Below are 25,060 nucleotides of genomic sequence, written 5' to 3' on the forward strand. Positions count from 1 at the left end.
CTAATCAAGTTAAGCCTCAGTTCCCTTTTCACAAAATGGAAATAAAGGGCTTTCATGAAGGCTAAATGTGTATTGCTCCTAGAGCACTGCCTATAGGTGCTGACAAAATGTTAGCTATTATTATGTTTTTGTGCTTTCAAAACAGCATTTACTCACCCATGCTAATTAGAACAAAAACCATCTCAGCAAGAGTGACAAATTCAAACAAATAAAAATCTTTTATTGTAGGAACTGCAAGCTCAAATATCTGCAGAAGTTGGGCAGTTGTGGAAAGTGTCAGTGGATTGGGTTTAAGTAGTGTCACCAGTAGTAATAGGGACTCTGGTGAACAGGAAAGCATATACCATGCTTAAAGGGAGAAGCTACAGTTCACTTCCATTCAGCTATTGGACCAGTGTTGTTATTCTTAGTTTTCAAAAAAAAAAACCTCAAACAAAACAAAACACACACCTGGAGGCTGGTTATGGCCAAAGACCACCAGTTTCTGGCCCTTGCTTTAATGTTTAAAGTGTGTATGCTGCAGATACCAGGCAGAATGCACTTGCTCTTCACCTCCCTGTTTTCCCTGGAATTCCAGAGAGCAGTTAGGACGGTGGGAACTCTCCCTTTTCCGGATGGAGCTGATGGTTGGTGGGGGCAGTTTCACGGTTATTACTGCTCATATAGTGGCCATCTCCGCTACATCTGAGAAAAGGTTATGTTGATACTTCTGGCTCCTCTCAAGTGAAGTCCCCCTATGTCTCCTGTGATTTCAACTTAGCTAAGGAATTTGAGAAGAGTGTGTCTTAAAATAGTTTTGTACTCTCATGTAAGTTCCTGCATATCCCTAATTTTATCAAGACCAGAATCCATGAACCAGTGGACTAGTTGCTGTGGTTATAAAAAACTGTCCAAAGTGAAGAAAACCAGGAGAACATTGTGATTCCAAAGTTAAGGGAAGATGGTATTTCAAGAATGGAGATGAATACAGTTGAAAAGTTAAGTGGAATTAAAAAAAAATTTAACTTTTTATTTTGAACTAATGTTAGGCTTACAGAGAAGGTGCAAAAAAGATTTCCTGTATTATTTTCACCCAGCTTCCCCAGCGTTAACATCTTACATAACCTTAGTATAGTTATGGAAACAAGGGAATTAACATTAGTACAATATTATAAACTAAATTAGAGACCTTATACAAATGTCACCAGTTTTCCCACCAATGTCCCTTTTCCTTTACAGGATCCTTTCCAGGACTCTACATTAGATTTACTTGTTATTTCTTCCCAGTCTCTAGCAGTCTGCAGTTGTCTTCAGGTCTTTCCTTGTCTTTCATTATCTTGACAGTTTGGAAGAGTATTGATCAATTCTCTTTTGGAAAGTCCCCCAATTTCAGATTGTCTAATGCTTTTTTCATGATTGGAATGAGATTATACATTTTCAGCAAGAATACCACAGAAATGATACTGTCCTTCTCAATGCAAAATATCAAGGGGTTCATGATGTAAATATGTCTTGTTACTGATGATGTTTATCTTGATCACTTGGTTAAGGTGGTTTGCTGAGTTCCATCATTATTTTTTAAAATTAATTAATTAATTTTTTTGCTGCTCCGGGTCTTCGTTGCTGTGCGTGGGCTTTCTCTAGTTGCGGTGAGTGGGGTCTACTCTTTGCTGCGGTGTGCGGGCTTCTCATTGTGGTGGCGTCTCTTTTTTTTTTTTTTTTTTTTTTGTGGTCCGCGGGCCTCTCACTGCTGTTGCCTCTCCCGTTGCGGAGCACAGGCTCCAGACGCGCAGGCTCAGCGGCCATGGCTCACGGGCCCAGCCGCTCCGCGGCATGTGGGATCTTCGCAGACCGCGGCACAAACCCGTGTCCCCTGCATCGGCAGGCGGACTCTCAACCACTGCGCCACCAGGGAAGCCCAATGGTGGCTTCTCTTCTTGAGAAGCACAGGCTCTACGTGCGCGGGCTTCAGTAGTTGGGGCATGCTGCCTCAGTAGTTGTGGCTCATGGGCTCTAGAGTGCAGGCTCGGTAGTTGTGGCACATGGGCTTAACTGCTCCGTGGCATATGGGATCTTCCCAGACCAAGGATCAAACGCATTTCCCCTTCGTTGGCAGGCAGATTCTTAACCACTGTGCCACCAGGGAAGTCCCTCACCATTATTAAGTTACTATCTTTCCCTTTGTGCTAAAATGTATCTTGGGTGAAACACTTTGAATCTATGTAAATCCTGTTTCTCCTCAAATTTTCACCTACTAATTTAGCATCCATCTGTGGATCGTGTCTGCAAGTTATTACTGCAATGTTTGCCTAGTGGTGATTTTTGTTATCCCTCTTTCCTTCTCCATTTATTAATTGGAATTCTACTCTAAGAAAGGGTTGTCCCTTTTCTCCCATCCATTTAAATAACCAATTATTTGTTTGTATCAGTATGGATGCATGAATATTAAAAATAAATACCATGGGTCCATGGGTCATAATGCAATATTGTCATTTTTATTTTGTTGCTTTGGCCATTAGGAGCTCTTTCAGATTGGCTGCTGTGTTCTTGTGACATCCTTTTTTAAGCATTATTTCCTGGCACCACAATATATTCCAGGCTCATCTGGTAGTTTCCCTGCCTCAGCCTAGGAATCAGTTATTTCTCCAAGGTTCTCCTTGTTCTTTTTATTGGAAAATGGTGTTTAGAAATCAAGATCTGGATGCTAGGTATCCTCATTGCTTCTAAATACTCTCAGCAGACAGAACTAGGAAATATGTTTATTAATTCACACATACACACCAATCTATATTTCTGTACCTATTTTACATATATTAAAAACCATGAGTTTATACAGATACCTCAGAATCCAATCCAACACCACAGCCTTCATTTTAGCTTTCCCCTCTTCCTTACTTAATAACTTTTTTCTCCAACAGTGAGAAACACAGCTTATGATCTACAATATATTTGCTTAATTCTAACATGCATACTGGAGAGAAATACTTACGATGTGGATCACAGAATTTATGTACAGTTCAGTTGGTTTATTCTTAGGTATCCAGTCAAGATACTGTTTCCCTCAGTACTTAGGTGAGTTCTTTTCCTCCCCACCCCTTGTAGAGTCGCTGTGTTACTCATCTGTAAAACAGTCAAGTTCATTCCTTAGTGTTTATATTCAGTTTTGGGTCTTTCCTCTACCCTGACACATAGTGGGTTTTCTTTTTGTTTATTGCTTTATTATTGGAAATAAAATACATATCCTAAATTGCACAGTTCCCTCAAAATTATCATTAAATGATCTGTTTCCTTTATTTTCTAATGTATTTTAAACATTACCCTAATAAAATTAAATATTGCATATTGAATGATTTTTCTTAATATTATGAACAGTTTTTAAAGAAAGCCAAAGAGATTCCTTTATTTGGATAGAAAACAGAAAATGTTACAATGAACTGTAAAATAAAATCAAGATATTTCTAGAAAACATTAAATCTCAATTTAAATCCAAATTACAAAGAAATTGTGGATTAAACTTTATGTGAGGTACTAAATCTCTGAGGCAAAGAATGTACAAAGACCTTCAATCAATAATGCAAGATTAGGGAATTCCCTGGCACTCCAGTGGTTAGGACTCCGAGCTTCCATTGCAGAAGCGCCCGGGTTTGATCCCTGGTCCGGGAATTAGGATCCCACAAGCCACGCAGCAAGGCCAAAAAAAAAAATAAAAAAAAGAATGCAAGACTGTATTAGAGATTAGAAAAAACTGGACTTTAATGTGAAAGTCATAGATGAAAGATGAGAGTTGTACATCAAAAGTTCTAGAACAGAACTGGGGGGGGCAGGCAGAATAATAGCCTTCCCCCAAGGATGTCCACAAAACCTGTGAATATATTAGGTTACAGACAAAGGGGGATTAAGGTTGCAGGTGAGCTAAAAGTTGCTAATCAGTTGATTTTAAAATAGGGAGCTTATCCTAGATTATCTGGGTGGGCCTGTTGTAGTCACAAGGATCCTTAAAAGGGTAAGAGTTGGTCAGATATGACATGAGAAGGACCCAACCTACCATTGCTGGCTTTTAGATGGAAGAAGGGAGCCAGGAGCCGAGGAATGCAAGTAGCCTCTGGAAGCTGGAAAAGGAAACAAATTCTTCCCTTGAGCCCCCAGAAAGTAAGGCAGCCCTGCCAACACCTTGATTTTAGCCCAGTTTGAGACCCGAGTCAGACTTCTGACTTACAGAATTGTAGGATAGTAAGTCTGTGTTAAGCCACTATATTTGTGGTAATTTGTTAGCACAGCAACAGAAAACAAATACAACAGACAACCTATACGTCTGAACTTTAAAGGACCATACAACTTGGTCCCTCCGCAGCTCACTGACTTTTCCCCCTTTATTCTTTTCTTTTTGATTTATGCTCCAATCAGCTGGTTGTTACTCAAATATTATCGTAGTTGGTTTTAGGTGTTTATGTTTTTGGGTATGTGAAACATATGGTTCTAAGAGACAGTCCTATATAAAAATATCTGCCACTCCTTTGTCGATCCTGCTACCTTGTTCCAATCCTCCCCTTCTTGCCACCCTTCTCACATAGGACATCATTCACCTTAACTTCTGGTTTATCCCTCCCCTGACAAATGAGCAGGTATTTGTGTGTTTTATGTCCCCTTCTTTCTTTCACAAAGGGTGTATATTATACTTTTGCCTTTAAGCAAAATTAACTTCTCAAAGTCCAGCGAATTTGGCACAAGAAGGCTACTTAGTGACCTTAAGCAAATGCTGTTCTGCTTACGTGCTAAGGGCCAGGCTGAAATGAATTAAAACATGAGACATGAGGGAACAGAAATAGAATAGTTAACTTTCAGTAAGTTCTTCTAATCCTTATCTGCAGTTAGGCTCTACACTAGGTACTTCTCATCACAGATGCTGGTAATTGAATTGCATTAACTTTAGTAAATGTGGGTAGTAGGGGTCGCAAACTATGGAGTTGGCACAGACAAGTCAAATTATTCCCTTTTCAGAGGCTCACTGGGTGAGTGTTAGAATAGGGAGGCATTTCTGATGACAGGTCTGTGTGTTCCCAAGTACTTGAATCCTAAAGCCTTCACCTTGGCGCCTTGCACAAATATGCCACAGCATCGCAGTCTTGGTCGCTGAGCCTAAAGTGGAGCCCCAAACTACTGTTACGAGAGGTTCCACGGAGCATGCACTTCCCCACAGTATACAACCCCACCCAAAGGGGCCAAAAACAGGATAAAATATCACACCCGAGCCTATACTTTCCCTCAGATGAACTCAGCAGTGTTTGGTAGCCCCTAACAAACTAATCACAAGCACCCCCCCAAGCTCCTGCCTGAGGGAACGAATATTCCCAGGATCCCGGGCCGTTTCGACTGACGTTACTTCCGGGAAAAGTAACCTTTCTTTGGCGGTTGCAGACCTGGAGAGGTCTCGCGACATTTGCTCCCGCGAGATCTGCTTGCTCACTCTAGCGATGACATCCTCCTCCTCCTCCCCGCCGCCTTTCGGCAATCTTCGGCAGTCCCAGCCCCGACCAATCTGCACTCAGATGGCATGGATCAGGATCTCCCCCCGAACCCCGGTCCGCGCGGGGCGTCAGGTTGTAGCGGCGGGGTGCGAGCTGCACGAGGCCGACCGCAGCTGCACTGCGGACGGCCACGGGCTGGCGACGAGCAGTGAGCGTGGGCGGGGCAGCGGTAAGCCCGCTGAGTAGCGGCTCGATTGTTCTGGCCTGGCTATGGCGCCTCTCCTCCCCCCCGCCATGGCTCCCCGTGTCCCTGCTCCGCTCCTCTCAGTGAGTGAAAGTGGCCGCCGCCGCCGCCGGCCCAGCGCCCGCAGCCGCCTCAGCGCCGCCGCCATCTTGGGGTCCCAGGAGCCGCCGAGGGAGCGAGCTAGGAGCGTCCACGCCCAACGCAGTCACCGTCCCACGGCCTCAGAGAGCGAACCGCAGCTCCATCGTCGGCGGGGCGACCCCCCCCTCCGGACCCCGCCCGCACCCCGCCCCCCCTCCGCCGCCGCCGCGGCGGCGGGGCCCGGCGGCCCGAGGTGAGGCGACTAGACGTGGGCGGGCAAACGGAGGGGGGGGTTGTGTAGGCCCCGTTGCGCCCCTCTCTGTGGGCGACGACTGGGCCGCGTCTTAAAGGGGCCGTCGCCCCCGGCCCTTGGATTTGTTGGGGTTAGTAGGGAGGATGGGTGTGGACACTCCCCGAAGGCTTGGGACCTCAGGGACCTGGGCCTCGTCCTTCCCCTCTCCTACCTCTGGAGACCCAGGGTCACGCGGTGACCTCAGACAGCTGAGGAAGCCCGTGGGGCGCCCACACGTGGGGAGTGTGTTAGACCAGGTGCACGTGGGACCCGGTGGGGCGGTGTCGGGCTAACACGTGTGTGGGTTTGGGGTGGGGAGGGGCAGGGCGGGGGCTGGTTGGGCTCGAGTGGGAACCTGGTGAGGGTTGCTGTGTCTGTCCTTTTAAACAAATGAGCCAGAGGGCTTGATAGTGTGTCAGTTTATGGTGAGCAAGTTGGGATCTGGGTGAATGGTGCATGCTGCTCGTTGGTGTTGGGTGGGGGCAGCCTAACACGTGCACAGACTTAGGAGTGTGTAGGTGTCACCCCTTCTAGTGTTTTTGGCTTTTGTAGGGCGTCTAGGCAAATGTCATCCAGTTTGACGTTCCTTCTTGAGCTTGCTGTTGAAAACTACTTCCGTAAGTGGAAGCCCCCTACAGTTTAGGAGTGGGAGATTCTAAGAAGGCACTCACTGTTTTAGTTTAACGGCCAACTGTGCCGAATTCTTTGATTCGAACACTGTCTAGTTTTATGTTCGTGTACTTGTTGGTAGAATGGGAGAAAAAATAGGAGGTTGACTTTGCTAACATCACAGGTAACCAACTTACTTTTCTAGTCGATGACTTTCATAATTTCCTTTCCCAAGGAAATTTTCACTGTGGTTTACAAGTGGTGGCTTTTTGTTATTTATCTTTAAAGTAACACCTTTATTGAAGTATAATTCACATACCGGAAAGCTCAGCCTTTTAAAGTGTACAGTTCCATGATTTTTAGTATACTGATAGATTTGTACGGCTGTCACTGCTCTGTAACATCACTCCAAAAAGAAGGCCCCCTTAGCAGTTACTCCCCACTTCCCTTCCCCCAGCCCCTAGCAACCACTAGTCTCTTTTCTGTCTTTGTAGATTTGCCTATTCTGGATCTTTCGTATAAACAGAATCATACAATATGTGTCCCTTTGTGGCTGTCTTCTTTCACTTAACCATGTGTTCAAGGCTCATCCATGCTGTAGCATGTATCAGCACTTCGTTCCTTTTTATTGCCAAATAGTATTCCAACTCTGGTTGTGTTTTATGCTTGAAATTCTCAAGCTCTTCCTATAAAACATTAAGTTGAGATTATTATATATGGTAAACGTTGCATACTTACCAGATTCTAAAATGAATTTGTACTTTTAAGGATTAAATTCCATTATTTTAGTTTACTTTGTTCTTTTCCTCTACATTTTGTTTCAGAAGAATCAGAATCAATTTTTAAAGGTCTGTGTTTTTTAATAGGAAATAACTAACTGTAAAGAGCACAAATATTAGAAAGTTTATGACTAATAAAAACGTTTTGAGTACATCAAGGTGGAAATGTGATAAAGTCTCAGCAACAGAGCATAAACTATGGTGTTACAGCTTCACTTAGTGAAAGTTTGTCATAGTACTACCAAGGGAAGGTATCATAACAGCCTTTGACTGCTGTTAACTTGTGTAGACATAGGACTAGGGAAGTACTAATAGACGTCTTTTCTGCCCACAATGTTAAAACTGGCTTGGAGATTTAACATGTCAACATAAAAGTTCACAAAAAATACAGATGCTGGGATGCAGTGAATTTTAGAGTGGACAGAATGGGATAAGGTTAATAGGAACCTTTGTGAAGGAAAATAAGTGAAGTTGATGACAAGTTTTTTTTGTTTGTTTGCGATACGCGGGCCTCTCACTGTTGTGGCCTCTCCCGTTGCGGAGCAACAGGCTCCGGACGCGCAGGCTCAGCGGCCATGGCTCACGGGCGCAGCCGCTCCGCGGCATGTGGGATCTTCCCGGACTGGGGCACGAACCCGTGTCCCCTGCATCGGCAGGCGGACTCTCAACCACTGTGCCACCAGGGAAGCCCGATGACAAGTTTTAAAGTTGCATCTTAAGCATAAGGATTTTGATACGATAGGCTGTAGCTTGCAGAAGATAAGAGCTTATTTGTTAATACTTACTAAACACCTTAAATGGGCACTGATCCTAATCATGAGGGCCTTTGTTCTACCTAATACCATCACCTTGGAGGTTAGGATTTCAATACATCAGTTGGGGAGGTGGGGGGGACACAAACATTTGGACCATAGCTGTATATTAAGTCAAATTCATTTGTACAAGCACTGGATTCACTTGCTAATCGTAATACAGTAGGTTTGCTTAGGGTTGAAAAGTTGGTCACAAAGAAGTTTAATGTCTCGGTTTAATAAGTACATAAGAGAGATTTCCATGTGTGTTAGGTTAGAAGTAGGAGATCAGTAATAGCAAATGTAATTGACAAATTAGATACGAAAAAATCACTGGGTCTAAATGCTATCCTTTTTGCTGCGCCGTGCAGCTTGTGGGATTTTACTTCTCTAACCAGGGATTGAACCTGCACCCTTGGCAGGCAAAGCGCAGAGTCCTAACCACTGGAGCACCAGGGAATTCCCCATATTTTATTTATTTATTTGTTTATTTTGCGGTACGCGGGCCTCTCGCTGTTGTGGCCTCTCCCGTTGCGCGGAGCACAGGCTCCAGACGCGCAGGCTCAGCGGCCATGGCTCACGGGCCCAGCCGCTCCGCGGCATGTGGGATCTTCCCAGACCGGGGCACAAACCCGTGTCCGCTGCATTGGCAGGCGGACTCTCAACCACTGCACCACCAGGGAAGCCCAGGAATTCCCCATATTTTTAACAAACTAGAGGACAATGAGTAAACTGTGTGACATGCCTTTGTAAACCTTCGTTACCAAGGATTGACAGATTGTGTGATGGTCTCTGGAGTAGCATTCTTACATTATTTATGTGCCCTAAACTCCTTTGTAGTCTAAAGAAACCTGTGAACCCCTTTTCATAAAAAGAATATGACTTTTTAACTGTGTGAAATGTAGTTCACCTTAAAAAAAATTTATGATGTAAGAAATTTGCTTTTTATTACTAAATAACAACTAGTGATAGTCCTGCTAATACTACATTCAGAATTGAAGGAATGTTAGTTTCAATTATAGGTTAGTGAAAATAAGGATGTAAGTTTTTTTCCATCCAAATTCTTGGACCCCAGTTTAAAGAGCCTTTGCCCTGGCGAGTCCCGGACACATAGCTAAGTCATTTCATATGCAGCAAACCAGGGGTTTCCGTAAGAAGTAGTAGGATTATTGGCTTAAAGACTTGAGTTAGAGTCCCGCTTAGCACTGGGTAAGTCAATGAACTTTTTTTTTTAAACAAATTTATTTATTTTATTTATTTATTTTTGGCTGCGTTGGGTCTTTGTTGCTGCACGCCAGCTTTCTCTAGTTGTGGTGAACAGGGGCTTCTTTTGTTGCAGAGCATGGGCTCTAGGCACGTGGGCTTCAGTAGTTGCAGCACATGGGCTCTAGAGTGCAGGCTCAGTAGTTGTGGCGCGCGGGCTTAGTTGCTCCGTGGCATGTGGGATCTTCCCGGACCAGGGATTGAACCCGTGTCCCCTGCATTGGCAGGCGGATTCTTAACCACTGCGCCACCAGGGAAGCCCTCAGTGAACTTTTTTGAGTTTCACTTCTCCTTATGTGTAAAATGGGTACGATAATTTTCACTTCTGAGATTAAATGACATCAACTATAAGACAGCATATTGAGGAATGTTAGTTTATTTTCATCTTTGAAGAACATATCAAAAACTTTGACATACGTTTAGTTTTGATTTGGAAGAGGGGAGACTTACAGTAGGAAAGAACAACATGTATGTCATATAGGGTTTTCTCAGAGTATTCATGTATAGTGTTCAAGTTTTTGTAATGATACTAAAATTATTCATATTTCTTGTAAATATGAACAAGTAAGCTGCCTCTGGTTTTGCATGTGACAGCTACCTTTTCTGGGCAAGAAGTTAGTAGCTGGGTAGGATAAACTGTGGGTAAATCTTTCATTCCTTGTGCATAAACAGAAAAATGGCTAGTGAACATCAATGTGGTAAAAAGCATACTAGGCCAAGTGGTCAGTTTATCGCTGAGATTGTTGCCTGAATATTACCAGAAAGTCCATCAAAATGTTAGTCACTCCTGAGAGAGGTATGAAAAATAACATTTAGAAATGGACTGTGTTATCTTGGTAGGAAACCACGGTACATCCACTCTTAGACTATTAAATTATTGCACCTCAATGAAGAACAAATTAAGCAGGGGGGGAGGTTTCCAGTATAAATGATGAAGGCAACGGTGATGCTTTCATATGAAGATAAAGAAATTTGACTCCGCAGTGGAGTGATGAAGACTGAGATGGACTATGATTAAATTGTATTAAATTAGGAAAAACATGAAGAATAATCTGAAAATTAGCTTGAAAGATGAATATTGTTTGACAGGTGTGTAATGAGTGGTTTGTTTATGAAACTTAATAGCACAGAGAGTGGTTAGAGCTCAAGAGCAGACCAGACGCAATTTAAAGGTTGCAAAGCCAGAGACTTTTTTCCAGCCCTAGTTCATTTCAGGTCAACAAACCATTTAATGATACTTGAACCTAATGGTTTATGAAACTCCTTATTCTCTTCATTCACTCAATAAATATTTATTGAACACATAGTGAATGCTCTTTGATCTCCCAACAGTGATTTGTTGAGCATCTACCACACTCAAGGGACTGTGGTAGACTCTGTGAGGGGTGTACAAATGAGTTAAACCAGTTGTATGTATATGTATGGAGAGTACAGAGTTACTCTGCAAAGAGAAACAGAATTATGCAAACTCTAAGTGCCATAGAGAAATATAAACCTAAATGTTTCTCTTGAAGTGCTGATATAAATTACACTAGTACTTAGTTTTGTTTGTTTTTTTTAAATATATTGAGATATTCTTTTCATTTGTTTAAAGGCCCTAATCTGCCTTGTTAACAGAAGCATTGTAATCCAGTGGCCTTTTAGTGTAGCCAGACCCCTTCTAGGTTCTAGAGCCAGATGACCCGGGTTTGAATTTTAGCTCTTCCTCTTATTAATTGTGTGGCCTCTGGAGAGCTGTTTAAGCCTCAGTTTATTCATCTGTTAATTTAAGGTAATAGTAATACCTACTTCATAGAGGCCTGAAAATGGTTAGAATGGTACCTGGCACATAGTGCTCTCAACAAGTGTTAGCTATAATTATAAGTACTATTTTGTTTTGACAGTTTGATCTAGAGTTTTAGTTTGTAAAGTATTGAAATCAGAACCTTTTTATTATTATGAGTAGAAAATAAATCTTTTTTTAGATAATGCAGGTAAAAATACATCAATAAACTTATTATAATGCATTAACCTTTGTGTTTATGTAATAGATAGAAATGTCTCTCTATTTAAGATTATAACTGAAAGAGGTGATGGTTTACAACATTAAACTTTTTAGTTCAGGGTTTAAATATTTCTGTCCAGGTTGTCATTCTAATGTTAGTAATAGTTTGCCTTTTTTAGAATCATTCTTAGAATATACTAGTAAACCAGACTCTGCAGCAGGGCTTGCGAAAAGTTTTCTATAAAGGGTCAAATAATAAATCTTAGGCTTTGCTGGTCATGCCTTCTCTGTTGCAGCTACTCAACTCTGCCATTGTATTGCAAAAGCAGCCATAGTCAATATGTAAATGAATGAGTGTGGCTGTGTTCCAATAAAACTCTATGGGTACTGAAATTTTAATTTCATATAATTTTCATATGTCCTGAAACATGTTTTCTTTCCAATTATTTCTTAGCTGTCAGGATTTATAAAAATGGGCAGCAGGCTGAATTTGACATGCCGGCCATACTCTGCCAACTCTTTTTTTTTTTTTTTTTTTTTTTTTTTGTGGTACGAGGGCCTCTCACTGTTGTCGCCTCTCTCATTGCGGAGCACAGGCTCCGGACGCGCAGGCTCAGGGGCCATGGCTCAGGGGCCCAGCCGCTCCGTGGTATGTGGGATCTTCCCAGGCCGGGGCACGAACCCGTGTCCCCTGCATCGGCAGGCGAACTCTCAACTACTGCGCCACCAGGGAAGCCCACTCTGCCAACTCTTGCTCTACAGTCTTGGCTCTGCAACTCCCTGACTCGGTGATCTTGTGCTAGTTAATATTATTAAGCCTTTAATTCCATCTTTTAAATAGGGATAATACATAATAGTGTTTACTTTATATATAGAGTTGTTGGAATAAATGAGATAATCCATGTGAAGTGCTTAGCACCATCCCTGACACAAAGTAAGTGTTTAATAAATGCTATAAATTATTACTATCTAGTTGAATCTCCCTCATTTTACAGTGAGGCTCTTGGGACTCTGAAAGGATAACTGTTAGTCCTAAAGTCTGTTTGTGGCTTGTTAATAGCATTAAACTTATAGCTCTTGAGCTTCTCTTTCTACCCAACCATGCTGCTTCCATAGAGGATTGTAATACCATTTAATTAAATTAAAATGCTGCTTGATAAACTATTCTATTGGATATAGTAGTGGTGGATGGATGACATTATGCATTTGCCAAACTCATAGGGCTTTATAGCACAAAGAGTCAAGTTTAATGTGTCCAAATTAAGTGAAAATCATTTAGGAGGTTGAAGGATTCCAGGAAGGAATGCAGATTGTGACAAGAGAATCTAATGGTATTACAAATGTATGAAACAACCTTACTAAAATGGGGAGGAAGGGAGTCCTGACCTGAGTAACATTGGAAATGAGTGGAATCTAAGACAAGGGACTGCACATGAGCACTGCAGTCTAATTCATAAAATTGTGTTCTATGGGATTGCCACTTAATTCTGATACTGAAATACATATATACCACAATTGAACAATTAAGTAAATGGATGGCTGGAGACAGGCTTCTCACTGTTAGAGTGAGAATTTACAGATAAGCAAGGGGAGGAGGCTACATTGTTCCTTGTGGTGATGGATTAGAGTTGGAGACATCAGTATGAAACCGACACAGATGGTTGTGTATTGAAACATTTATAGACATGTACATACATGGGTTTATATACACACAGGTGTATTTCTGTACTCTGTCAGCTGAGAAGGTTAAAAGAAATCCAGGAGCATACCTATACCCAAATCTTGTTTTCTAATACCATTATCCAATAGAAGGAGCTAGAGCTCCTTGGAGAAATAGCTAATTGTAGGTTTGGGACAGGAAATATACAAGATGAGCCCGGAGCATCTTGTGCCAGAAGGTAAGGAAGTGCTCCAGCTACTACCACTACCACCACAACTCCACATTGAAGAGGATATGTCAGAGGAGCACAGGGGCCAACTGAAAGAGCTCCCAGTGGCCCAAACTGGAACGATTTGAGCAGCAAAATGAACAAAGCATCATTGAATTATAACCCATAAAATAAAATTGATATTTATGAATCTGTGTTGGTCTAAATAAATGATTGAATAAATGAATATACTGCTTGGAATATACTTCATTAGCATGGCTTTTTATGCCCTGGGAGCCTCTGGCTTGTGGGAGGTACTTCAGATTAAATATTGGAGTAGTTAAGTATGTGGGACTTTGGAGTCAGACTTTTTGGATTCCGATCCTGGCTCTGTCACTTTTGGCTGTGTGACCTTTGGGGGGACCTTAAGCTTAACTTTTTTGTCTGTAAAATAGGGGTTATAATAGTATCTATGTCATAAAAGGGTAAAATATGTGAACGTATATATGAAGTGTATATGCAAATAAAATATTCTGGCATGTGGCTCGCCATAGAAAGTGTGTACATAGTCTCCTTATTACAGTTGCATTTGATACAACAAAATCAAAAATTTGGATTCCCAGTTGGAATACTTTGTGATAAAGTCCCCCCACCCCCAGGCTTCTTGAATAGTGGAAAAAGTGTTTATTGAATGCCTAGTTTGATGTAAACATACCTGCCTTGTTCAAATTAACTGTGTATATTATATAGTGAAGACAATGAGAGTAATTATATATGGTGTTAATAAAATCATCACATGTCTAAGTGACCGAAATATCTGACAATTGAAAAGCAAGATCTGTTTAGTGTACAATTCAACTCATGCTTATTTACAGATGCTTCATCCCCAGGATGAATTACCTGAACCTTGATTTCTCAGACTTCCTATGGAGAACACAGTTTTAGACAACTTCTCTGTTACCACCCACACTAGTTAGTGTCTTCACTGCAAAAATGAAAACTGACTTTTAGTATAGGAAAACTAAATAGAAAAGTGAATTTTGTAATATTGGCTGTTTATGAATGTCTCTTAGTTTTTATTCTCAATAATAAACTCTGACCATCACTTTTGTAATAGTGGACAGTTAACTATATGGAACTGATAACTAAATGAGCGCAGCTCTTTGTGTGAATCTGTATTTTCACAAATATCTGTCAAATAAGCTAATGTTAACTTCACTGAGGAATGAACTGATTTGCTCAAGATTTTTGGGCTGTGGATTCAGTCCTTTAGTTTCTCTTTTACAGGAGCATTTTTCTCAGCTATCTCATTCCCTGAAAAAGGTAAGTGTTTTCATGCGTTTAGCTGTACAAGTTGTTGAAGTCACTGATTCTTCAGTAAGAGGGATCTTTAGCAGTGTTTTCAAATTTTTAATTTGATAAATTGTTATTAATTCAGATTGGGTGCTATTCACCAGAAGAGTTATGAAATATACTAGGGACCTCTAACATAGCCTAACTTAAAACAAGTTTTAAAAAAAAAATTATCATGTGAAAGGTCCACTGGCTACCTCAGGAAACATTTCCTCCCTTTTATATATATATATCTATATATATCTATCTATATATATATATATATATTTTTTGGCGGTACGCGGGCCTCTCAGTTGTGGCCTCTCCCATTGCGGAGCACAGGCTCCAGACGTGCAGGCTCAGCGGCTATGGCTCATGGGCCCAGCTGCTCCACAGCATGTGGGATCTTCCCAGACCAGGGCGGTAACCCGTGTCCCCTGCATCGGCAGGTGGACTCTCAACCACTGCGCCACCAGGGAAGCCCTCTTTTATATTTTTTGATTTAATAATATTTACACCCTAGATGCTTAATTAATGGAGATTAAACTTGATGTTGTGTCTGTGGTGTATACTACAGAACTCCCTGGAGGCAGTTGTGCTAGTAAGCTATTTCTTTTATTATTCTGATAAAAAGTAATTTGTTCTCCATCTTGGTGAAAATACTCTTCTAGGAAGTTGAAATTGTTCTTACCTAGAAGAAAGCAAATGCATTGTAATTGATTTTTTGTTGTTGTCATCCTTGGAAACATATTTCATTTGGTATGTATTCTGATTTCAGTGAGGAAAGAAAAGTAGGGAAGGGAAAATGTGGATAAGCACTTTTTTCTTTCTCACAATGTACCTATGAGGTAAGCCAAAATATCTTCTCTTTGCCATTTTAGAACTCACTGAAAGGGCCATCCTTTTTTAGCCAGGAGTTCTTCATTCCATTTAAAATGCAGGTGTAGGGACTTCCCTGGCAGTCCAGTGGTTAGGACTCTGTTTCACTGCCATGGCCGAGTTCAGTCCCTGGTTGGGAAACTCAGATCCTGCAAGCCGTGCAGCGTGGCCAAAAAAAAAAAAAAAAAAATGCAGATGTAATTTTTGTCTCTGAAAACTTTGTGCTTGGGCTTCCTTGGTGGCACAGTGGTTAAGAATCCGCCTGCCAATGCAGGGGACGCGGGTTTGAGCCCTGGTCCAGGAAGATCTCACATGCTGCGGAGCAACTAAGCCCCGTGCCCCACAACTACTGAGCCTGCGCTCTAGAGCCCGCGTGCCACAACTAGTGAAGCCTGCGTGCCTAGAGCCCGTGCTCCGCAACAAGAGAAGCCACCGCAATGAGAAGCCCGCGTACCTCAACAAAGAGTAGCCCCCACTCACTGCAACTAGAGAAACTACTCACACAGCAGTGAAGACCCAACATGGCCAAATATAAATAAATAAAATAAATAAATTTTAAAAGAAAAAAACTTTGTGCTTTGGGGAACTCTGGGCTTATTAAATTGTTCCTATGCTCTTACAGTAAGGAACCGTTCCTTTGGTTGAGGAGGTGGTTTCTGGCCTCCAAGTTGAGGGCTCTATCAGCCTATGCTCTTTGAAGGCAAGGTTTTCCCTCCTGCTGTTTAGTTCAGTTCTTGTACATAGTAGCTTCTTTAGCTTCTTAGTGAATATGGATGGTTTGAATGGAAAGTTTAGGTTCAGCTAGAATATTTAAAGAGTGCTTAATGATTTATTTACCTCTTTCCACATGTAGGGTGACCAAAAATTTATTGTTCTAACAGGAATGTGCTCAAACAAAACGTGGATACTTTTGGAAGTGAGAAGAGAGAGACTATTAGTAATTATGTTTCAGACAACAGGCATAAACTTGAACTGTCTTGGGCAAACCAACTAGGAGGTAGGGTCACCCTAGTCTTTTTGTTGTTTTATCATAGCAGAGTCTGTGGTAAAGAATTGGGTGGTGAAGAATTGGGGCTTTTGAGTCACTGATAATACATCCGAGTTCTAATTCTAGCTTGGGCAAGTTAATTAACCTAAAATGAGAACACGGTTTAAATTACTGTGAGGATTAAACGATCTAGTAGTATTATTATTATTTTTTGAGGTACGCGGGCCTCTCACTGTTTTGGCCTCTCCCGTTGCAGAGCACAGGCTCCAGACGCGCAGACTCAGCGGCCATGGCTCGTGGGCCCAGCCGCTCCGCGGCATGTGAGATCTTCCTGGACCGGGGCATGAACCCGTGTCCCCTGCATCGGCAGGCGGACTCTCAACCACTGCGCCACCAGGGGAGAACCCAATCTAGTAGTATTAAAGCACCTAGGACAGAAAACTCACACTAGTGTGCTCTTATTCAGTGTTAAATCCCTTGTCCTCTCCTCTCATCATGCCATAACGAGACTTTTTACTTTCAGCTGAGACTGGCTTTGAAAGCTTTTTTTATGGTTAAGATTATGTGAAACATTTCAGTGAATGCAGAACTGTTTTTTGGCTGAGCCATTGAGCTTATTTTTTGTTAAAGTTGTATAATTATGGTGGGCAGGAAATAATAGATCCTAGTTACTCTTTCTCAAAACATTCATGAAAAACTTTTTCCCTGATTATTTTTTGTAGAATTGCTAAAAGATATTTTAATAGTTTATAAAATATAAACTGTCTTATATAATATTTAATAGCAATAGAAAGAAGTCACTGGTAACCTTTATTTCAGCTAAATGGAATGATACAAGTAAGTTTTTTTGGTTAGAAAAAAATGATTTAAATGAGAATTTTATTAAGTTTCTGGTCAATATTTATACCATACAGAATTACGTATTTTCTTTTGGAATTTGAATTATTTTTCCCCCTGTATTTTTTATAGATTTCTAGTTTAATCCATTTTAATTACTTTTGATTTTAAAATTTTATTTATTTATTTATTTTTGCTGCGTTGGGTCTTCGTTGCTCTGCGCGGCTTTCTCTAGTGTGGTGAGCAGGGGCTACTCTTCACTGCAGTGCACGAGCTTCTCATTGCAGTGGCTTCTCTTGTCACGGAGCGTGGGCTCTAGGCACGCGGACTTCAGTAGTTGTGGCACGTGGGCTCAGTAGTTGGTGGCACGCAGGCTCTAGAGCACAGGCTTGGTAGTTGTGGTGCATGAGCTTTGTTGCTCTGCGGCATGTGGGATCTTCCCAGACGAGGGATCGAACCCGTGTCCCCTGCATTGGCAGGTGGATTCTTAACTACTTTGCCACCAGGGAAACCCTAATTACTTGTGGTTTTTAAAAAAGGAAACTAAAGCAGTTTTTGTTGTACTTTGTGCCTTAATACGAAGATCTACATTGTGAACCAAAGGGAAGTATTGTGGTACTAAAACTTCCAACTACTTCTGGTATTGCATGTGATTCCTTACTTAGTAAACAACAGATAATAAGGTAATGCAGAAAGACCTAGGGTAAAGAACAATCACAACGGTAATAGATACAACTAAGAAAACTAAGAGAAATGGGGATTATTTAGTATGTCCATTTAAGTATACAATAAATTGTTGCTGCCTGTAAAATACTGGAGAGTTAGGGAAGATACTCTTGCTAATTTTAACAGCAAGGGATGCTGGTTTAAGCACAGCATATGTTATGGGAGCTTTTTAGTGTCTACTTACTTTTAGTACGTAGTAGCTTTTAGTATCCTGGTACTGGAGAAATACAAAAACTACTTTTAAGTGCCATGGCTAGAAATTGAATCCTAATCTAAGCTGCAAAAGGGAAAGTGTAATCAGGATCTGCTGGAGTAATTCTGGGTGGCCTTGGAACCCATCAGACTTCATGAGAATCCTGGTAAGGTTACAACGTTTGTGTTAAAGGGAATTTGCACCTTTATTTGGCATGGATATAGCAGAGAGCACCACTACCCCTGATTACATATAATTTGCCATAATACTCTCTCTACAGACTGATTTTTTTAATACCCTTGCAAACTGATAAAGAAAACAAGCAAAGAATGATTAACAATTTTTTTAATGTAGAAGTTTTTAATTTTGATGAAGTCAGTTTATCAATATTTTCTTTTATGGTTAGAGCTTCCTGCGTCCTATCTAATTTTTACCTACATCAAGGTCACAAAGATATGTTCTTACGTTTTCTTTTAGAAGCTTTATCATTTTAACTTTTTATTTAAGTCTGATTCATCTCTCACTTCACTTTTGTGTATGGTATGAGGTGTAGGGGTCTGAGGTTCAATCTCTCCCCCTCCCCCTCCTCCATATAGATGTCAAGTGTTCCAGCACCATTTGTCAGAAAAACTTTCCTTTCTCTGTTGAATTGTTTTAGTGCCTTTGTCAAGAACAGTGTCACTGTGTAAGTGTGGGTCTCTTTCTGGACTCTATTCTGTACCATTGATTTGTCTATCCTTACACTAATGCGGTACCATCTTGATTACTGAAACTTTTAGTTAGTCTTGAAATCAGTGTAAACTCCAACTTTGGTCATCTTTTCCAAACTTGTTTGGACTATTCTAGATCCTTTGTATTTCCATAAAAATTTTATTTTATTTTAATTTTATTTTATTTTTGGCTGCGTTGGGTCTTCGTTGCTGTGCACAGGCTTTCTCTAGTTGCGGTGAGTGGGGGCTACTCTTCGTTGCAGTGCGTGGGCTTCTCATTGCGGTGGTTTCTCTTGTTGCGGAGCACGGGCTTGGGCTCAGTAGTTGTGGCTTGCGGACTCTAGAGCGCAGGCTCAGTAGTTGTGGTGCACAGGCTTAGTTGCTGCGCGGCATGTTGGATCTTCCCGGACCAGGGCTCGAACCCGTGTCCCCTGCGTTGGCAGGTGGATTCTCAACCACTGCGCCACCAGGGAAGCCCTGTTTTATTTTACGTTTAAAAATATTTATTTATTTATTTGGTTCCACTGGGTCTTAGTTGCAGCATGCAGGCTCCTTAGTTGTGGCTCATGGGCTCCTTAGTTGTGGCATGAGACCTCTTAGTTGTGGCATGCATGTGGGATCTAGTTCCCTGACCAGGGATTTAACCCGGGCCCCCTGCATTGGGAGCATGGAGTCCCAACCACTGTGCCACCAGGGAAGTCCCCATATAAATTTTAGACAGAGCTTGTTCGTTTCTTCAAAAACCCTTCTGGGAGTTGATTGAAAAATCTATACGTGAATTAGGGGAGAATGTACATGAAGGACGTAATAGTAATACATATATCTGGCAAAAGAATTACATCTATGATACATCAAGGACTTCTATAACTCAGTAATAAGAAGACTAAAATTTTCTCAAATGTGGTCAAAAAACTTTAACAGACATTTCACAAGGGAATTTATACAAATGGCCATTAAGCGTGTGAAACGGTGCTCAACTTCATCAGTCATCAGGGATGTACAAATGAAAGCCACAGTGAGATATTATAATACCAAGTGTTGACAAAGATGGGAAGCAACTAGAATTCTTGCTTGTTGGTGGGAGTGTAAAATAGGAGAACCACTTTGGAAAATTGCTTGGTGGTTTCTTATAAGGGTAAACATATACCTACCTATGACCTAGAAGTTCCATTGCTAGGAATTTACCCAAAGAGAAACGAAAACCCAAATATCCATCAACAGGAGAATAGATAAACAAATTGTGGTTGTATTCATTCTTGTAATGGAATCTGATTCAGAAACAAAAAGGAGTGAACTATATGTAGAAACATGGATGAATCTCAAAAGCATACTAAAAGAAAAAGAATCCAGACACAAAAGTATACATGCAGTATGATTCCCTTTATATAATAAATTTCTAGTCTTACAGCGGTTACAGGTGAGGACTCAGGAGTCAGATTGTCTAGATTCAAATCCACATTCCGTATTAAGTGGTATGACCTTGAGTAAGTTACTTAACGTGTAAACCTTTGGTTCCTTATCTGTAAGTGGGATAATAATAGTAACAGTCCTTTTAAACAGAAAATTGTTGGGTGGGTTCTATGTGTTGGAGGTATTATGCTACTGTTAGAATTTTGTAAGAACCCTCTATATGAGATTTAAATTTGTAAAGTGTTGCAAATATTTTTCACAATTTATCATTTACTTTTTTTTTTTTTTTTTTTTTTTTTGCGGTACGTGGGCCTCTCACTGTTGTGGCCTCTCCTGTTATGGAGCACAGGCTCCAGACGCGCACCGCGGCATGTGGGATCTTCCCAGACCGGGGCACGAACCCGTGTCCCCTGCGTCGGCAGGCGGACTCTCAACCACTGTGCCATCAGGGAAGCCCTATCATTTACTTTTTTTTTTTTTTTAATTTATTTATCTTTGGCTGTGTTGGGTCTTCGTTTCTGTGCGAGGGCTTTCTGTAGTTGCGGCGAGCGGGGGCCGCTCTTCATCACGGTGTGTGGGCCTCTCACTATCGCGGCATCTCTTGTTGCAGAGCACAGGCTCCAGACGCGCAGGCTCAGTAGTTGTGGCTCACGGGCCTAGTTGCTCCGCGGCATGTGGGATCTTCCCAGACCAGGACTTGAACCCGTGACCCCTGCGTTGGCAGGCGGATTCTCGACCACTGCGCCACCAGGGAAGCCCCATCATTTACTTTTTAACTGTATTTTTTTTTTTTCTGTGCAGAAATGACACAGTTTAACATGTTTATTGAGATATAATTCCCAGTTGATAAAATTCACTATTTAAAATGTATATGGTTTTAGTATATTCATTGGTTTTAATATGTTCACAGAGTTGCAACAATTAATCTCAGTGTCAGTTTAGAACATTTTCATCAGCCCCCAGAGAAACTCCTGCTTATTAGCAGTCACACCCCGTTCCCCACTTACCCCTGTCCCACACAACCACTGATCATTTTTTTGTTTCTATAGAGCTGCCTTTCTGGATAGCTCATAAATGTAACCATACAGTATGAGGCCTTTGTTTACTGGCTTGTTTATTTAGCATAATATTTTCAAGGTTCATCTATGTTATAGCATCTGTTAGTATTCCATCTCTTTCTATTGACAAATAATATTCCATTATATGGATATACCACATGTTACTTATCCATTCATCAGTTCGTGGACATTTGTGTTGTGTCCACCTTTTGGCTATTGTGAATATTACTATGAAGATTCATGTCTAAGTTTTTTTGTGGACCTGTGTTTTCATTTCTCTTGGGTATGCCTAGGAAGTGGATTTGCTCTGTCAAAGGTTAACGTATGTTTAACCTTTTGAAAAACTGTCAGACTTTTCCCACATGGCTGCACCATTTTACATTCCCACTAGCAATGTATGAGTGTTCCAATTTCTCTACATCCTTGTCAACCCTTGTTACTATCTATCTTTTCTATTATAATCATTCTAGTGGGTTTTATTGTGTTTTTTTAATATAAATTTATTTATTTATTTATTTATGGCTGTGTTGGGTCTTCGTTGCTGTGCGCGGGCTTTCTGTAGTTGCGGTGAGCAGGGGCTAGTCTTCGTTGTGGTGCGCAGGCTTCTCATTGTCGTGGCTTCTCTTGTTGTGGAGCATGGGCTGTAGGCACGCAGGCTTCAGTAGTTGTGGCACATGGGCTCAGTAGTTGTGGCTTGCAGGCTCTAGAGCGCAGGCTCAGCAGTTGTGGCACACGAGCTTAATTGCTCCGTGGCATGTGGGATCTTCCTGGACCAGGGCTTGAACCCGTGTCCCCTGCATTGGCACGTGGATTCTTAACCACTGCGCCACCAGGGAAGCCCTTTATTGTGGTTTTGATTTGTATTTCCCTGATGGCTAATGATGTTAAATCATCTTTTTATGTGCTTATTAGCCATTGAAATAGCCCCTTGGGAGAAAGATCTATTCACATCCTTTGCCCATTCTTAATTAATTAATTTCTTAAAAAAACATTTTTGGCTGTGCCGTGTGGCACATGGGATCTTAGTTTCCTGACCAGGGATTGAACCCGCGTCCCCTGCGGTAGAAGTGCAGAGTCTTAACCACTGGACCACTAGGGAAGTCCCCTTTGCCCATTTTTAAATTGGGTTACTTGTCTTTTTGTTACTGTGTTTTAAGAGCTTTTAAAAATATATTCTGGGAGACGCAAGAGAGAAGAGATATGGGAACATATGTATATGTATAACTGATTCACTTTGTTATAAAGCAGAAACTAACACACCATTGTAAAGCAATTATACCCCAATAAAGATGTTAAAATATATATATATATATTCTGGGTATCAGTCCCTTATCAGATATGTGATTTGCAAATATTTCCTCCTATTTGTGAGTTTTCAATTTCTTGATAGTATCATTTACAGCACTAAAGATATTAAGTCCAGTTTATCTGTTTTGCCATTTTGATTTTGCTATTGGTATGTATCTAAGAAGCCATTACCTCATCCAAGGTCATGAAGATTTGCCCTTATGTTTTCTTCTAAGAGTTTTATAGTTTTTCCTCTTAAATTTAGGTCTGTGTTCTCTTTTGAGTTAATTTTTGTGTGTAGTGTAAGAGTTCCAACTTCATTCTTTTGCACGTTACTGTACAGTTGTCATGGCACCATTTGTTGAAAAGGCTGTTCTTTCCCCATTGGATTATCTTGACACCCTTGTGGGACATCAGTTGACTATAAATGTAAGGGTTTATTTCTGGACTCTCAATTGTTCCACTGATTTATATTTCTAGCCTTACATCAGCACACACATCTTAATACCTACTACAGCTGTGTAGTAAGTTTTTTGTTTTTTAAGTGACTTCTGTCTCCACCTGTTTTTTTCTCTCTTTTTTAAAAAAATTTATTTATTTTTGGCTACGTCGGGTCTTCGTTGCTGCGCGCGGGCTTTCTCTAGTTGCGGTGAGCGGGGGCTGGCTAGTCTTCATTGCGGTGCGCGGGCTTCTCATTGCGGCGGCTTCTCTTGTTGCGGAGCTCGGGCTCTAGGTGCTTGGGCTTCAGTAGTTGTGGCATGGGGGCTCTAGAGTGCAGGCTCCGTAGTTGTGGTGCACGGGCTTAGCTGCTCCACGGCATGTGGGATCTTACTGGACCAGGTCTCGAACCCGTGTCCCCTGCATTGGCAGGCAGATTCTTAACCACTGCGCCACCAGGGAAGCCCCGTGTAGTAAGTTTTGAAATCAGAAGTATGAATCCTCCAACTTTGTTATTTTCAAGATTGTTTTGGCTGTCCTGGGTCCCTTGCTTTTACATATGAATGTTATTTTATTTTTATTTATTCTTTTGGCAATGCCATGGCTTGCAGGATCTTAGCTCCCTGACCAGGGATAGAAACCAGGTCACAGCAGTGAAAGTGCTGAGTCTTAACCATTGGACCACCAGGCAATTCCCTGAATTTTATAAAAATTTATTTATTTATTTTTGGCTGCATTGGGTCCTTGTTGCTGCGTGTGGGCCTCCTTTAGTTGCAGTGAGCAGGGGCCACTCCTCGCTTTGGTGCACGGGCTTCTCATTGTGGTGGCTTCTCCTGTTGCGGAGCACGGGCTCCAGGCGCGCAGGCTTCAGTAGTTGTGGTTCTCAGGCTCAGTAGTTGTGCCTTGTGGGCTCCAGAGCACAAGCTTAGCAGTCGTGGCGCACAGGCTTAGCTACTCCACAGCATGTGGGGTCTTCCCAGACCAGGGCTCGAACCTGTGTCCCCTGCACTGGCAGACGGATTCCCAACCACTGCGCCACCAGGGAAGTCTCTCCCTGAATTTTAGAATCAGCTTGTCTATTTCTGCAAAAAAGGCAGCTTGGATTTTGTTTTGTTTTGTTTTGTTTTTTGCGGTACGCGGGCATCTCACTGTTGTGGCCTCTCCCGTTGCGGAGCACAGGCTCCGGGCGCGCAGGCTCAGCAGCCATGGCTCACGGACCCAGCCGCTCTGCGGCATGTGGGATCTTCCCGGACCGGGGCACGAACCCGCGTCCCCTGCATCGGCAGGTGGACTCTCAACTGCTCACCAGGGAAGCCCGCAGCTTGGATTTTGATATTTTGATAAGAATTACATTTGATCTGTATATTTTTGACATGTTAAAAATGTTAAATCATTTGATCCATGACCCATGGGATGTCTTCATTTATTTAGTTCTTTAATTTCTTTCAACAATGTCTTGTAGTTCTTTGGTTAAGTATTTTGTTCTTTTTGATGATATTGTAAATGGAATTATTTTCTTAATTTCATTTTCAGATTGTTCATTACTAGTATATAGAAATATAATTGATTTTTGTATATTGATATTGTATCCTACAAGATTACTGAGCTTATTTATTAGTTCTAATCATTTTTTTTAGTGCATTCCTTAGGATTATCTATTTGTATACAAGATCATGTCATCTGTAAATAGAGATAATTTTACTTCTTTCTTTCCAAGCTGGGTGCCTGCACTCCTTCCCTCCCTCCCTTCCTTCCTTTTCCTAATTGCCCTGGCTAGAATTTTTAGTCAGTTTTGTGGGGTTTTTTTGTTTTGTTTTTTGTTTTTTGTTTTACACGGACCTCTCACT

At 41.5% G+C, this 25,060-nt stretch overlaps 1 protein-coding gene and 1 long non-coding RNA gene across 3 annotated transcripts in view; one reads left to right on the forward strand and one right to left on the reverse strand.

Annotated features, from left to right (window-relative positions):
• Nucleotides 1-1,807: 1,807 nt before the first annotated feature.
• On the reverse strand, nt 1,808-5,923 carry LOC132596855 (uncharacterized). The gene is made up of 3 exons (XR_009563025.1): nt 5,397-5,923; nt 4,025-4,088; nt 1,808-3,099 (listed from the first exon to the last, which is right to left on the reverse strand). It is a non-coding gene; the product is annotated as an uncharacterized lncRNA (long non-coding RNA).
• Nucleotides 5,924-5,965: 42 nt separating this feature from the next.
• INO80 (INO80 complex ATPase subunit) overlaps nt 5,966-25,060 on the forward strand; it is a 131,773-nt gene continuing 112,678 nt past the window's right edge. For both annotated transcript variants that reach the window (XM_030842983.2, XM_030842984.2), the window contains exon 1: nt 5,966-6,022. The gene's annotated coding sequence lies outside the window, so the exon portion shown is untranslated. The remainder of the gene's footprint in view (nt 6,023-25,060) is intronic.

This window comes from Globicephala melas, chromosome 2 (assembly GCF_963455315.2).
Source record: "Globicephala melas chromosome 2, mGloMel1.2, whole genome shotgun sequence".
In the NCBI taxonomy this organism is placed as follows: Eukaryota; Metazoa; Chordata; class Mammalia; order Artiodactyla; family Delphinidae; genus Globicephala; species Globicephala melas.